The following is a 12580-nucleotide window of genomic DNA, read 5'->3' as shown; positions in this document are numbered from 1 at the left end:
CCTATTTATCTCACTTATAAAATGGGGGTAGCACTTCTTACCTCATAAGGTTGTTCTGAGGATAAAATGAAGAGTTCATGTAAAACACTTAGACTAGTCCCTGGCGTGTTAACAATAAATATCTGAATGATTACTATAAATTATTTTCATGGTATACCCACATGTGGATTTTTTTTTTTTTACTTCTTAAATCTAAGTTAGATGGAAATGTGTGCATTAGAAGAGAGAACTTTATTGCTACATCAGAATTTACTGCTTTTGTTTTTAATTGGGACAATGAAGACAACTATTTGCTACTAACTCTTCTAATCAGATATTAATAGTTTATGATTCTTACAAATTTTTTATTTATCTTGAAAAAGGTTTTGGGTGGTTTTAAGCCCATTCATTTTAAGTTAGGCTTTGTTTTTGTGGTTACTCCCAGAATAACCATCTGTCTTAAAATTCTCATTAGTATCTGTCCTATTACACACATATTTTATTTTTAGTCATGTGCAAAATATTGGTATGAGGCAAGTACTAATTGAGTATCATAGCTGAAATATTTCTAGAAAACAAAAGTAGATACACAGTACAAATTGAAAGAAAGCATTTAATTATAGAAAGAGTGGATTCTTCAGGAGAGCACAATTTGGGCTAAGTCAGGTATTTGGTGCCATGTTATGAAGAGATAAGAAATGGCACTTTCAAAACTTGCCAGTGGTAGTCATTTGTGGCAGTATTCCATATTTCAGCTGAGTCCCAAGTACTGTTAAATTACCTGCTGAGAGGGATTATCCACACACCTGATTGTTCTTGATCTTGCTTATTTAAGAATAAGATGATCTTAGAAATTTAGTGTAGGGACTGGTATAATATGCAATACCAGAGAAACATTGTCCCAAGGTTTGGATGAATCTCCCATTTCCTGAACTTCAGATCAAATACTGGGGTTTCAACACCTGTGCCTGGGTTGTGTGGCTTCTTAATGTTTCTGATACTCAAATACTTGTGTCAAGTATTAAGAGCATATTCCTAGCATACAAAGCATTGTAATGTTCAAGCAGTAGACTGAAGTGGTTAAAAAAATAGCCAAACCAAAAAGAACAAAAAAAACCCACACCCATTTTGAGTGCTTGAGCAATAACTTGACCTATCTGGGTGTCCTGCTGTATAAAATCTGGTAACACTCCAAACTTAAAGTATTATTGATGTTATGTTCAGAGGAGAAATTATACACCAAAATGAACCCCCTTATAACAACTCAGGTTTTGAATAGTGGTTTTTAACCTCTTCTATCTATGGAATTATCCTGAAAATAAATGAGCTCAGAAACAAAACTGAGTTTTTAGTCAGATTTTGTAAGTCGTGCAAAATAATTTTTTAAAGAGCTGAGACTCTTCTTGGGTAGATTGGGGCTTTGGTAGACTTGGACTCCAAGGTACACACTAGTTTTGATGGGTAGCTTTTATTTTGATTGATAAGAAAAAACAAGGAATACTCTTAGGAAAAAACAGTGAAGCACTAGGAACATTGTGTGAATTGTATAAAAAAATTAACTTTTAGGGAAAGGATTTTTTGTAGCTTACTTGAATTTTTGATAAACAGCTTGTTAGGGTCAGTTTACATAGCTTCTGTAGGAGAGTGGTCATGTCAATTTTCATGCCTTTTGATTATTAATATTTGTTGAGTTTTTTGAAATCCAATGTGCTGGGCATCTGTAGATGCTTGAGACTTGGAACTTCATTCTATTTTCCTTTGAATGGGCAGGATTTGAGGAGATAAAATAAGCTAATGGTACTATCATAAAGATCAACAAGAATACACTGAAATTTATGAGTAATTTTCAATATTTACATACTCAAGTTAAACTTACCTCAAAACATTTTCATAATTTTCCAGTTCATCCTTACTCTGCCTGGCCATCTTGACTGGTCAGCTGTTGTTTCTTGTGATTTTAAGAGAACAAAATCACTGACATACTGTGAAACTTGGGCACAAACAGATTTATACACACATAAGAGGAGGAACCTTTTAAAGAGATGGTTTTGCTTCCTTAATTTCCCTGTATCTCTTTTTAATCTCTAAGTGCACAGTTGCAATGATAGGAATTGTTAGTTTTTAAGGTTTAAGATACTTCTTTGAAGGTCTTCTTTCTAAAACAGTTCACTAGAGCTAAGTAACACATTTTCAAACCACAGATGTTACAAAATGGAAATAAACCCCACAATTCTTGGATTGCCAGCCATCACCCAATTTACCATGTCATCTGATTAAGGTGTGTGAGTGCATGTTGTGCACCCATAGGTAAAAATATGGGTGCTACATTTTTTGATATTTCATGTGCAGAGTTTTATTTCATCTGTAGCGAATGAGGAGAGGTTTATTAGAAGTCTTTATGTGGGGAAATAAGGGAGATAGCACTGGCCAGGCCTTATGGGAATCTAGAAGTAGTTGTACAAACTGGCTTCACCATATAGATTTTGACTAGGTGTTACAGAAACTAGAATAAAAGAAATGCAGCTATAGTGACTAGGTATTGCTAGCAACAGAAGTATTGCTTCTCTGCTGCTACTAACCCACCGACTCTGCTATATATATTTTTTCAATTAATTACTTCATTTTATATCTTCTCAATAAGGTTGTAACTGCCTCATTACTTATGCTGTCAGACTTCTCTCTCAGCTTCTTCCCTCTCCATGTAGCTTGAGTTTACTCCTGTAAGAGAACATCTGATTGATTCAGTTAGGTATGTTCCCTGATGGGCAGATCTCCCATTACAGGCCTCTTCATAGGTTGCTCTTCATAGTTTGACTGCTCTTAGATCTGGTGCTCTCTGTCGTCCTGTCATTGGTGATCATAGTGTAGAGTGAGTGCCATAAAACATGGTCCTAGCCTCAATAAAAGGAATCTTTGGTGGGTCTTTTAAAAGAGAGATCTGGATAGTCCTAGGATGTAATAATCTTTACAGTGCACATGGTTTTCTTCCATCTTAAAGCTGATAGAATTAAAGGTAACCTGTGGGCTTGACTGTTAGGTCAGTGCAGCACCGCCAATCCTAGGCATACTGAGAAAACATGGGGAAGAGTATTGCGCTCAGCAATTACCATTTCTAAACTGCCTTGTGCTGTTTCCATCTTTTGTTTTGCAGATTCATAGACAGCCTGAGATTTTCACTCAGAAAGGGCCAATACATTTCCTCCAGCAGCATATTAGGCCATTCTCAGTTGGTGCTATCTTCCAGACACCCACAATTATGCTGCACAGTTTGAGTTGGTGATTTAGTGAATCCTTAAATATTGCTTCTGCTTTTCTACTTAAATTTTCCACATTTGGGTTTACCCTGCAGTAGCTGTTTTATATCCTCTCATTGATTCCTTCAATGTCCATCATGTGCCTCACACCGTTTCCTTCTTTTGGGGGAACAGAACCATACTGTGGTTAAATCATGGATTTTTAAGACCCATTTCAAGTCCCGGCTCCATATTTATTAGCTGTGTAATTTGGGCAAGTTACTTAATCTTTCTAAGCTCCAATTTTTCTTGTCTGTAAAACAACAATATTAGAAACTACCTTCTAGATAGTTTGTTGTGGGAATTTATAAAAGTTTAGTGATATATTTATGTAACATGCTTAGCACAATGCCTGGTTCAAGCAACAGCTCAATAAATATGTATTATTACTGTTTTAGTGATGACTAAAATTGTTGTCACTTTGCTGCTGAAATACTTTCTAGCATTTAGTTTCTGGTTATCTTGCTTTGCCATTTGATGTTTGTTGCCTTTTTATTGGCATTAACCCAACCGTTTAATTACAAGTCAGATGTAAATCTGTGATAAAGCCAAAATACACAGCAGTTTATTAAGTTAGAACATATTATTCTATGGGTCTTTAATCTGCATATCTTTTGCTAATTGTTCAAGAATTTGTTGAACTTTTTGATACAGTTTTGCTTCTTTGTGATTAATGTCTTACAGAATGATGTATAGTTTTGAGTAACAAAACTCAGAGCAGCTTTTGGTTTTATTTTTTGTTGTGAACATTAGACTTTGGGTACATGAACATGTTCTGGGTTTACAAGCAAGAACCAATGCCTCGAATGTGTCTGGCATATAATATGCTGAGAGAATGATGAAGGGAGGAAGGAAGGCAGGAACATGACATCATTTATCTTCAGCTTATCTTGAGTCCACAATATAACTTTTCTTTTGATCTTCCTTTCCCATTACATCATCTTCTAATCTATGTTGCTTCTCTACCTGTGATTTCCTCTTCATTTCTATTATTGATGACTTCTATTGTCTGCTTTCTTTGTGTGAGCCTCCTAGTTTTTGCCATCGCTCCTAAGTAATGGTGACAGATTCAAACTCATGGGAGTGCCCTATTGACTCTATACCCTGATAAGTAGTCCATAATCAGTTACACACTGAATGGGTTTGCATTTAGTGATTTCTTAAAATAATTCTTTTCAAGCATTACGTATGTTTAATTTGTGCCCACTGAACTCTGTGAAATTAATTTCACTTCGTATTCCACTCCCAGATCTAAACAAAGCAAGCATATAGTTGTTGATTGCCTCTTCTACCACTTGTGTGATCTTAGGAATTGGGATTGATTATTTGATTTACCCACTTCTCACACTGCTACTTGAAAACTTTTGCTCTGTCCTTAAATAAGCTTCCAACCCTACTTTTGCTTCCTTGATAGGAGGCAGCCTTGCCTGTATCATGGCAAAAAGTTAGAGGTATTTCCTTACGCTCTCCTGCATCACAGTTCCTTTTTGTCTTCTGTTCCTTCTTGGGTTCTTTGGAGGAAGAAGGGTTCTTCTCTTCTGAATCTAACATGTGTACCCTTGCCAGTCTCCTTGCCTGGACCTTCCTCCAGCAACCCTCCTCTCTGTCCTCGCTGTCTCCTGTCTCCCTTTCTATAAGCGTCACCCCCTCAGCCTACAAACATGCTCAAGTTCCTTTTAGCCAAAAAGTGAACTTCCCTTCATACTACCGTCAGTCTAGTTACCACCAACTATTCCATCTTCCTTTCACTGTGAAACTTCCATGTGCTGTCAACTACTCTGTTTTACCACCAATTTCACTATAATGTAATTGTCTGTTTCCTTTCTTTCCTTCTCCACAGACTGTAAGCATTTTGGAGATTGTGTCTTGATCACCATTGATTCCCCAGGACCTAGGATAGTTCCTGGTACATACAGACATTCAGTAAAGTATTTTTTGAATGAATGAATAATACGAACCATGTACCATTCACTTGTGAGCCTCTGCATGTTTTTCCTACCCCTACTTTTCTATTGAAAGTTCACTTGAAGGGCATCAGTGACCACTATATGCTAAATCTCATAGCATCTCGCTTTCATCATGCTTGACTTCTACGACCATTAATGCTTAGGTGTTACCTTTCCAAGATTTTCATGGGCAGTTATAACTGACTGGGTTGCCTTGGGCCAGTCTCAGCATGGTATTGTACCCAAAAGAAACAGGCAAGCCCAAAAATCTTTGTAAAAAAGTGAACCTCTTCACTATTTTATAGAAATCTTCTCAGGAGATATGAAAGTACAGTTGCATAAAGCTCAGCAAACTTCATACAAATTCTCTACCTGTCTCTCTTCCCAAATCCTCATGCAGCTTGACAGCTTCCCTCAGTCTCTTCTGCGGCTTATCTCCCAAAACCTTCTGTAAACTTTGCACCAAAAACCCCTTGTCCGCTTTTCCCATTTTCTGTGTTTCTTACTTTTCTAAGAATGACTGTACTCTTTCCAATTTACATCACTTTAGCCTCTGGGCTTCCTTCAGTTCTTTTCTATACTCATTATCCTGCTCAGCATTCCAAAAATTTAGGAGCTTTCTCTTGCTTTCAGCTGGTTTGTCCTTACCAACATGTTTTGCATGATTTTACTTAATCTTACAGCCTTAGGTCAGACACTCTGTCCTCCAGTGAGTATTTCCTGTCCGAGGTTTAGCTGAATTTCTCCCTTGTGTGTTTTTGTATTGCTCTATCTACAACTATATTAAAATTATCTATGTCTCTCCTTTTGGCTATAAGCATCCTAAGGATAGGGCTCCTGACTTTTCTTTATCCCCCTAGTATCTAGCTTAGTACCTGAACATGGTGGATGCTGATAAATATTTATTGACCTGATGCTCCTGTGAACTCTGAGACTTTTTCTCTTGCCACGGACTTTTGTTAATAGGTCTGTAAATATGGATCAAAATCTCCTTAGTCCTTTTACCTTTTTTTTTACTCTTACAGTGATTCCCCACCTGCAATGCATCACTTACCACTTATGTGAAATGACCCCAGACCTATTTTCTAGCCTGGCTATTCTGATTATAAGACCATTTTCAAAGTTGTATGTCAGACCTCTCCACAAGGATATTTCTCCAGTATCATGGATGCAACAGAAAGTGTCAGTAAACCAAACTTACTATCTTCCCTTTAAACTTGTTCCTCCTTTATGTGTTCTCTGTCTCAATTATGCACATGCCTACCCTCCCAGTTACCAGGCTAATTAGAATCCTAGGAAATATCTTGACTTTTTTCTCTCACACTCTTTACCTAATCAGTGATCAAGTCTGTCCATCCTGCTTTTGAATGTTTTTCACATTTGGCTCCTCCTTGCCATCTCCACCTTTAATAGTTCGGCTGGACTCTTATCTCTTACTTACACTGTTGCAATATAGTCTCTTAACTGACCTCCTCTCTAATCTGTCTTCCATGCTGTTGTGAGAACTATCTTCCTAAAACACAGATCTGTTGTTACTATATGTTCATTGCGTGACTTATTCATTCTCAGGTCTCAGCTAAAATGTCACTTCCAAACAAGGAGAATCTAAAGTATGTCTCCCTTGTAGTTCTATTTTATGTTCTTTTCCTTGTTGTCATCTAATACAGTTTGTAATTATGCTTATATTTGTGCATTGATTGACTTAATGTCAATGTTCCCACTGGAGAGGTTTATGTGAGATGCAGAAAAGTTATGTATACCCTGTGCTTAGCACAATACTTGGTACATAGTAATGCTTAAAAAATATTTGCTGAATGAGTGGATGGGTGATAGCTTATCAATATAGGGAAATGAGATGACAAAAGCAGATATGTTACGGGATCTTATAATCTTCCTACATTTTCATGATCTTGATCTGTGGTTTCAGCCTTTCTGAAATAGTAATAGGCTTCTCCTTTCTGCCTTTTGCATTTATTTTCCTAAGGATGGAAGTCAATGATTATGTTACCCCACAGTTGCACTAATGCTGATGTAACTTCAGTTGATTTGGGGCCATTGGGTGGTAGCAGCTAGATTTGTTTACTTGTTATTGATGCATAGGTGGTGTCCTATGCATGCAGGCCCACAGGTATTTGCTAGGTTGAATTAACCCAGATTCCTTTTAAGCCTATTGAGTGATGTAAGCCTTTGTATAACATGTTAATTATTGTAGGGCTAGTTGTGTTTGAAATGAGGTATTTATTTGCCTTTTGAAGATTGAAGGTTTCAATTTAACAACTTTTACTGAATAGAAGATGAAATAAATTGTTTAAAAATATTATCTAGGAACAGATTAGCAATAATAAGCAAACTAAACTTTCTCACCCTGAGGAGCCTGCTCAGGTATCAAAAGTCAAAGAACTTCATGAATGTTATTCAGATTTCACTGTCATAGGTTGACTTGCTTCATCCGTCCAGTAGACATATTGAGCTCCTGCTTTGTGTGAGGCACTGAGTCAGGTGCTGGGTTAAAGATGAGAAACACAGTTCTTCCTCTTAAGTACCATGGAAGAACAATTATAGAGTACACAGAAGTGGAATATTAAGGTACACTGAAGGGTTAGGGGAGGCTTTTCGTAATTCCTCAATTCATTCTTGAATTGAGTTTTGAAAAAGTTAGCCAGGTAGAAAAACTTCTCAAATAGGTACATGGACATGAGATCACATGTAGACCAAGGGAAGGAATATGAGACAAGGCAATGGTCAAATCAAGAAAGATCTTATGTACCAAGTAAGTAGGTTGAATCATTTTCAAGATCAGGGTTAGCTGTTGAAGGATTTTAAGCAGGGCCATCTAATAGCCTTGAGGATACTGAATTGGAGTAGAGGTAGTATGATTTGTGGTAGGAAATCAAATAGAAGCCAATTTCAGAAATCTAAGAAGTGATAAAAGGCCTAAATTTAGGTAGTGGCAGTGAGTCTATGAAGATGGAAACAAGTACTATAATTATTGCAGAAGTGGAATTTTCTGGACAGTGGTGATGATTCCTAGGTTTGGGTATATGGGTGGCACCATTGTTCAAGGTAGGGAACACAGGAGAAGGCACAGTTTTTCAGAGGGAAATGTTGAAATAAAGTTTAAATGTGTTGAGTTTGAGTTGCTTGTGGGACATGTTAAACAGATATGCCTAGTAGGAGAAATATTTACAGACTAGAGGTCAAGGAGAGATTTCCCAGGGGCTTGAGATTTAGGAGTTATTAGTATACATGTGGTTGTTGAAGCTGTAGGTTTTGAAGAGATTACTAAGAAGAATAAATGGAGTCAGTATAACATACATACTACTCCTGCTCTTGTGGTTTATTATGTAGTTTAGGTCTGTGCCTTCCTATTTCAGTTTTTTATTTGGGAAGTGGTATTTGGCTAGCACTGGTTCACTGTCTCTCCCCCTACTGCCATGTATAAAATCTATTATATATATATTTGATATTACTGTAAGAACTGCTGGGAAATTAAATTGTGATAGTTTTAGGCAAAGTGAACTAATCTATGTGTTGTATTTAGAGGGCTTTTAGAACATCTGTAAGACCTATTTCAAGGGATTACTTCTTTAAAAAGGGAATACCTTGTTTTTTTTTTTTTGTTTTTTTGTTTTTTATTTTATTTTTGTTTTTGTTTTGGTATCATTAATGTACAGTTACATGAGCAACATTATGGTTGCTAGACTCCCCCCATTATCAAGTTCCCACCACATACCCCCTTACAGTCACTGTCCATCAGCATAGTAAGATGTATTGAGTTACTTGTCTTCTCTGTGTTGTACTACCATCCACATGCCCCACCCCCTTCATTATGTATGCTAATCATAATGCTCCTTTCCCCCCCCTTATCTCTCCCTTTCTACCCATCCTCCCCAGTCCCCTTACCTTTGGCAACTGTTAGACCATTCTTGGGTTCTGTGAGTCTGCTGCTGTTTGGTTCCTTCAGTTTTTTCTTTGTTCTTCTATTCCACAGATGAGTGAAATCATTTGATACTTGTCTTTCTCTGCCTGGCTTATTTCACTGAGCATAATACCCTCTAGCTCCATCTGTGTTGTTGCAAATGGTAGGATTTGTTTTCTTCTTATGGCTGAATAATATTCCATTGTGTATGTATACCACATTTTCTTTATCCATTCATCTACTGGTGCACACTTAGGTTGTTTCCATTTCTTGGCTATTGTAAATAGTGCTGTGATAAACATAGGGGTGCATATGTCTTTTTCAAACTGGGCTCCTGCATTCTTGGGGTAAATTTCTAGGAGTGGAATTCCTCGGTCAAATGGCATTTCTATTTTTAGTTTTCTGAAGAACCTCTATACTGCTTTCCACAATGGTTGAACTAATTTACATTCCCACCAGCAGTATAGGAGGGTTCCCCTTTCTCCACAACCTCACCAACATTTGTTGTTGTTTGTCTTTTGGATGTTGGCCATCCTAACTGGTGTGTGAGGTGATAATCTCATTGTGGTTTTAATTTGCATTTCTATGATGATTAGTGATGTGGTACATCTTTTCATGTGCCTGTTGGCCATCTGAATTTCTTTGGAGAATTATCTGTTCAGATCCTCTGCCCATTTTTTAATTTGATTATTTGCTTTTTGTTTGTTGAGGCATGTGAGCTCTTCATATATTTTGTATGTCAACCTTTTATTGGATATGTCATTTATGAATATGTTCTCCCATACTGTAGGATGACTTTTTGTTCTATTGATGGTGTCCAGAAATACCTTGTTTTTACAAGTGAAATAATCTACTAGTGTTCTTAGATTGAACAAGATGTGTTTGTACAGAGTCCTGTACCTTTGATCTGTCCAGTTATTGTTTGTGATTTAGTCCCAATGCCTCTGACCAGGCCAGAAACTATTTATGGAAACTAGAAGGAAGCCATCTGGGTAAACTAATACAATCTGACATAATTCATATGGTAAATTTAAGTAATTTATTATCCATAGCCGGATTCTAAGGAGAAAATTGTTCTATTAAATATTGAACAATGATTGAAATATATTAATTTTACTTTTCCATGCTGCACGTTTTGGACTGGCGAATATTTAAAATAACAGTGGCTAAAAACTGGGTCTTGCATTGTCATGTATGTTCCTGTGGCCCTCACTGGACTGGTCTCTCCTAATTTTTTTCCACCTCCTTTCTGAAGGTTCTGAATCTAACAGTAGAACTTTAGATCTTGCTGTCCAGATAACCACTAGAGTTCAACGGGGGAGATTTTTGTCCCCATGGAACTGAAATGAAGCAGCCTATTTAAGCTAGTTAGGCCAATGGATACTTAGGAGAGTATTAAGAATGACTTTTAAGAAGTCATTTCTGCTTGGGGTTGAAACAAATGATTCAATACTGAAAGTATAAGCCTGTATACCATTTGACCTTGTCAACTTTTTTTGTTGTTTAATTAATTAAGTAATTAATTATTTTTATTAAGGTATGATTGATATACACTCTTATGAAGGTTTTACATGAAAAACAATGTGGTTACTACATTCACCCATATTATCAAGTCCCCCCTTCCCCAATTGCAGTCACTGTCCATCAGTGTAGTAAGATGCCACAGAGTCATTACTTGTCTTCTCTGTGCTACACTGTCTTCCCCATGATCCCCCCACACCATGTGTACTAATCATAATACCTCTAAATCCCTTTCTCCCTCCCTCCCCACACACCCTTGTCCACCCCTCCCCTTTGGTAACTGCTAGTCCCTTCTTAGAGTCTGTGAGTATGCTGCTGTTTTCTTCCTTCAGTTTTGCTTTGTTGTTATACTCCACAAATGAGGTAAATCATTTGGTATTTGTCTTTCTCTGCCTGACTTATTTCACTGAACATAATACCCTCTAGCTCCGTCCATGTTGTTGCAAATGGTATTGACCTAGTTAACTTTTAATTAACTTTTAAAATCTGCATTTAAAGGGAAGAATTCCTAGGAGACTTTGTGTAAATTTTATAGATGAGTTATCCTTAAAAACTGAATTCAGTAATAGAAATACCAACAGACTTGTACTAGAAGAGGATAGCTATAATGAAACATCTTATTGTAATCTAATCAACTACACTGAAATGAGAGAAAACACTTTTTTTTTATACCCAATTCATGATATATATATATATTTTTTGTAGATAATAATTATTTTTTATTGAAGGGTAGTTGACACACAGTATTACATTAGTTTCAGGTGTACAACACAGTGATTCAACATTAATATACATGGTAATTCTAGCTACCAGCTATCACCATACAAAGTTATTACAATATTTTGACTATATTCCTTATGCTATACATTACATCCCGGTTACTTATTTATTTTACAATTGGAAGTGTGTACTTTTTTTTTTTTTTTTGAGAGGGCATCTCTCATATTTATTGATCAAATGGTTGTTAACAACAATAAAATTCTGTATAGGGGAGTCAATGCTCAATGCACAATCATTAATCCACCCCAAGCTAATTTTCGTCACTCTCCGATCTTCTGAAGCATAACGAACAAGGAGAAAACACCTTTAATAAATTTTTCTGTCCTAATACTTTGAAAATGTTTTTTTTCTTGTTATTTGAACTTTAATCTGTAATAGGCATTAGCATAAACCAAAACCCATGTCAAAATAACACAAGACATATTGCTGTAGCACAGTTATTTTAAATCATAAACTTTTAATTAATACCTGTTTCACATCTTCCAGTTTAAATGAATTTCCCTTTAAACATTGATTTTTTTTTTCTGGCAAGCCCCTAATACCCATTCTTATGTCAGTAAATCACTAAGAGATTATCGAATAAGGGTAAAATGTGTATATAGGTGTTTGAAGGATTGTAACAAAAATGAACAGTGGAATGGAATTTTAGAATATATTCTTTCTGCATTGAGGACTTCAGTTGTTTAATAACCTCTTTATATTTGTAAATATTCTTTCTTGCCCTTTATCAACATTTTAAAGATAAATTTTATTTAGAAATTTCTTAGATTTGTCAGTATGTTGCCAGTAATAACACACACACAGAACTCATTCTTTATCTTTAAGACAATGAATACCTTAAGTTTATATTGCATATTTTGCTGAAAGTTAAGTGGTTATGCATTATTCCTTTAGCTTTACAAGATCATGAGATCACTGAAAAATTGAGGATAGCTTTTTTATGTTTTATTTTGACATTTTTACGTATAGTAAAATCCACAGCATTCATTTTAACCAGACCAAATTCACAGACTTAATCAATGGAAAAGTAAAGCTGGCACCTCTTGATTTCCTGGTTTTGTGTATTTTGGGTGGGACTGCTTTCTAAGTATGAAGGTTGTGATAGGAACTAATACTAGGTACTTGCAAGAAAATACTGGAAG

The 12580-nt window shown here is 36.2% G+C and overlaps 1 protein-coding gene across 3 annotated transcripts in view; it reads left to right on the top strand.

Annotated features, from left to right (window-relative positions):
- Window positions 1–12580, top strand: part of ZNF800 (zinc finger protein 800) — a 52022-nt gene that overhangs the window by 24138 nt on the left and 15304 nt on the right. The window lies entirely within an intron of this gene.

The sequence above is a fragment of the Manis pentadactyla genome, chromosome 7, assembly GCF_030020395.1.
Source record: "Manis pentadactyla isolate mManPen7 chromosome 7, mManPen7.hap1, whole genome shotgun sequence".
NCBI classification, from domain to species: Eukaryota; Metazoa; Chordata; class Mammalia; order Pholidota; family Manidae; genus Manis; species Manis pentadactyla.
The sequence above is the reverse complement of the archived record's forward strand: the minus strand, read 5'-3'. Positions and strand labels throughout refer to the sequence as shown.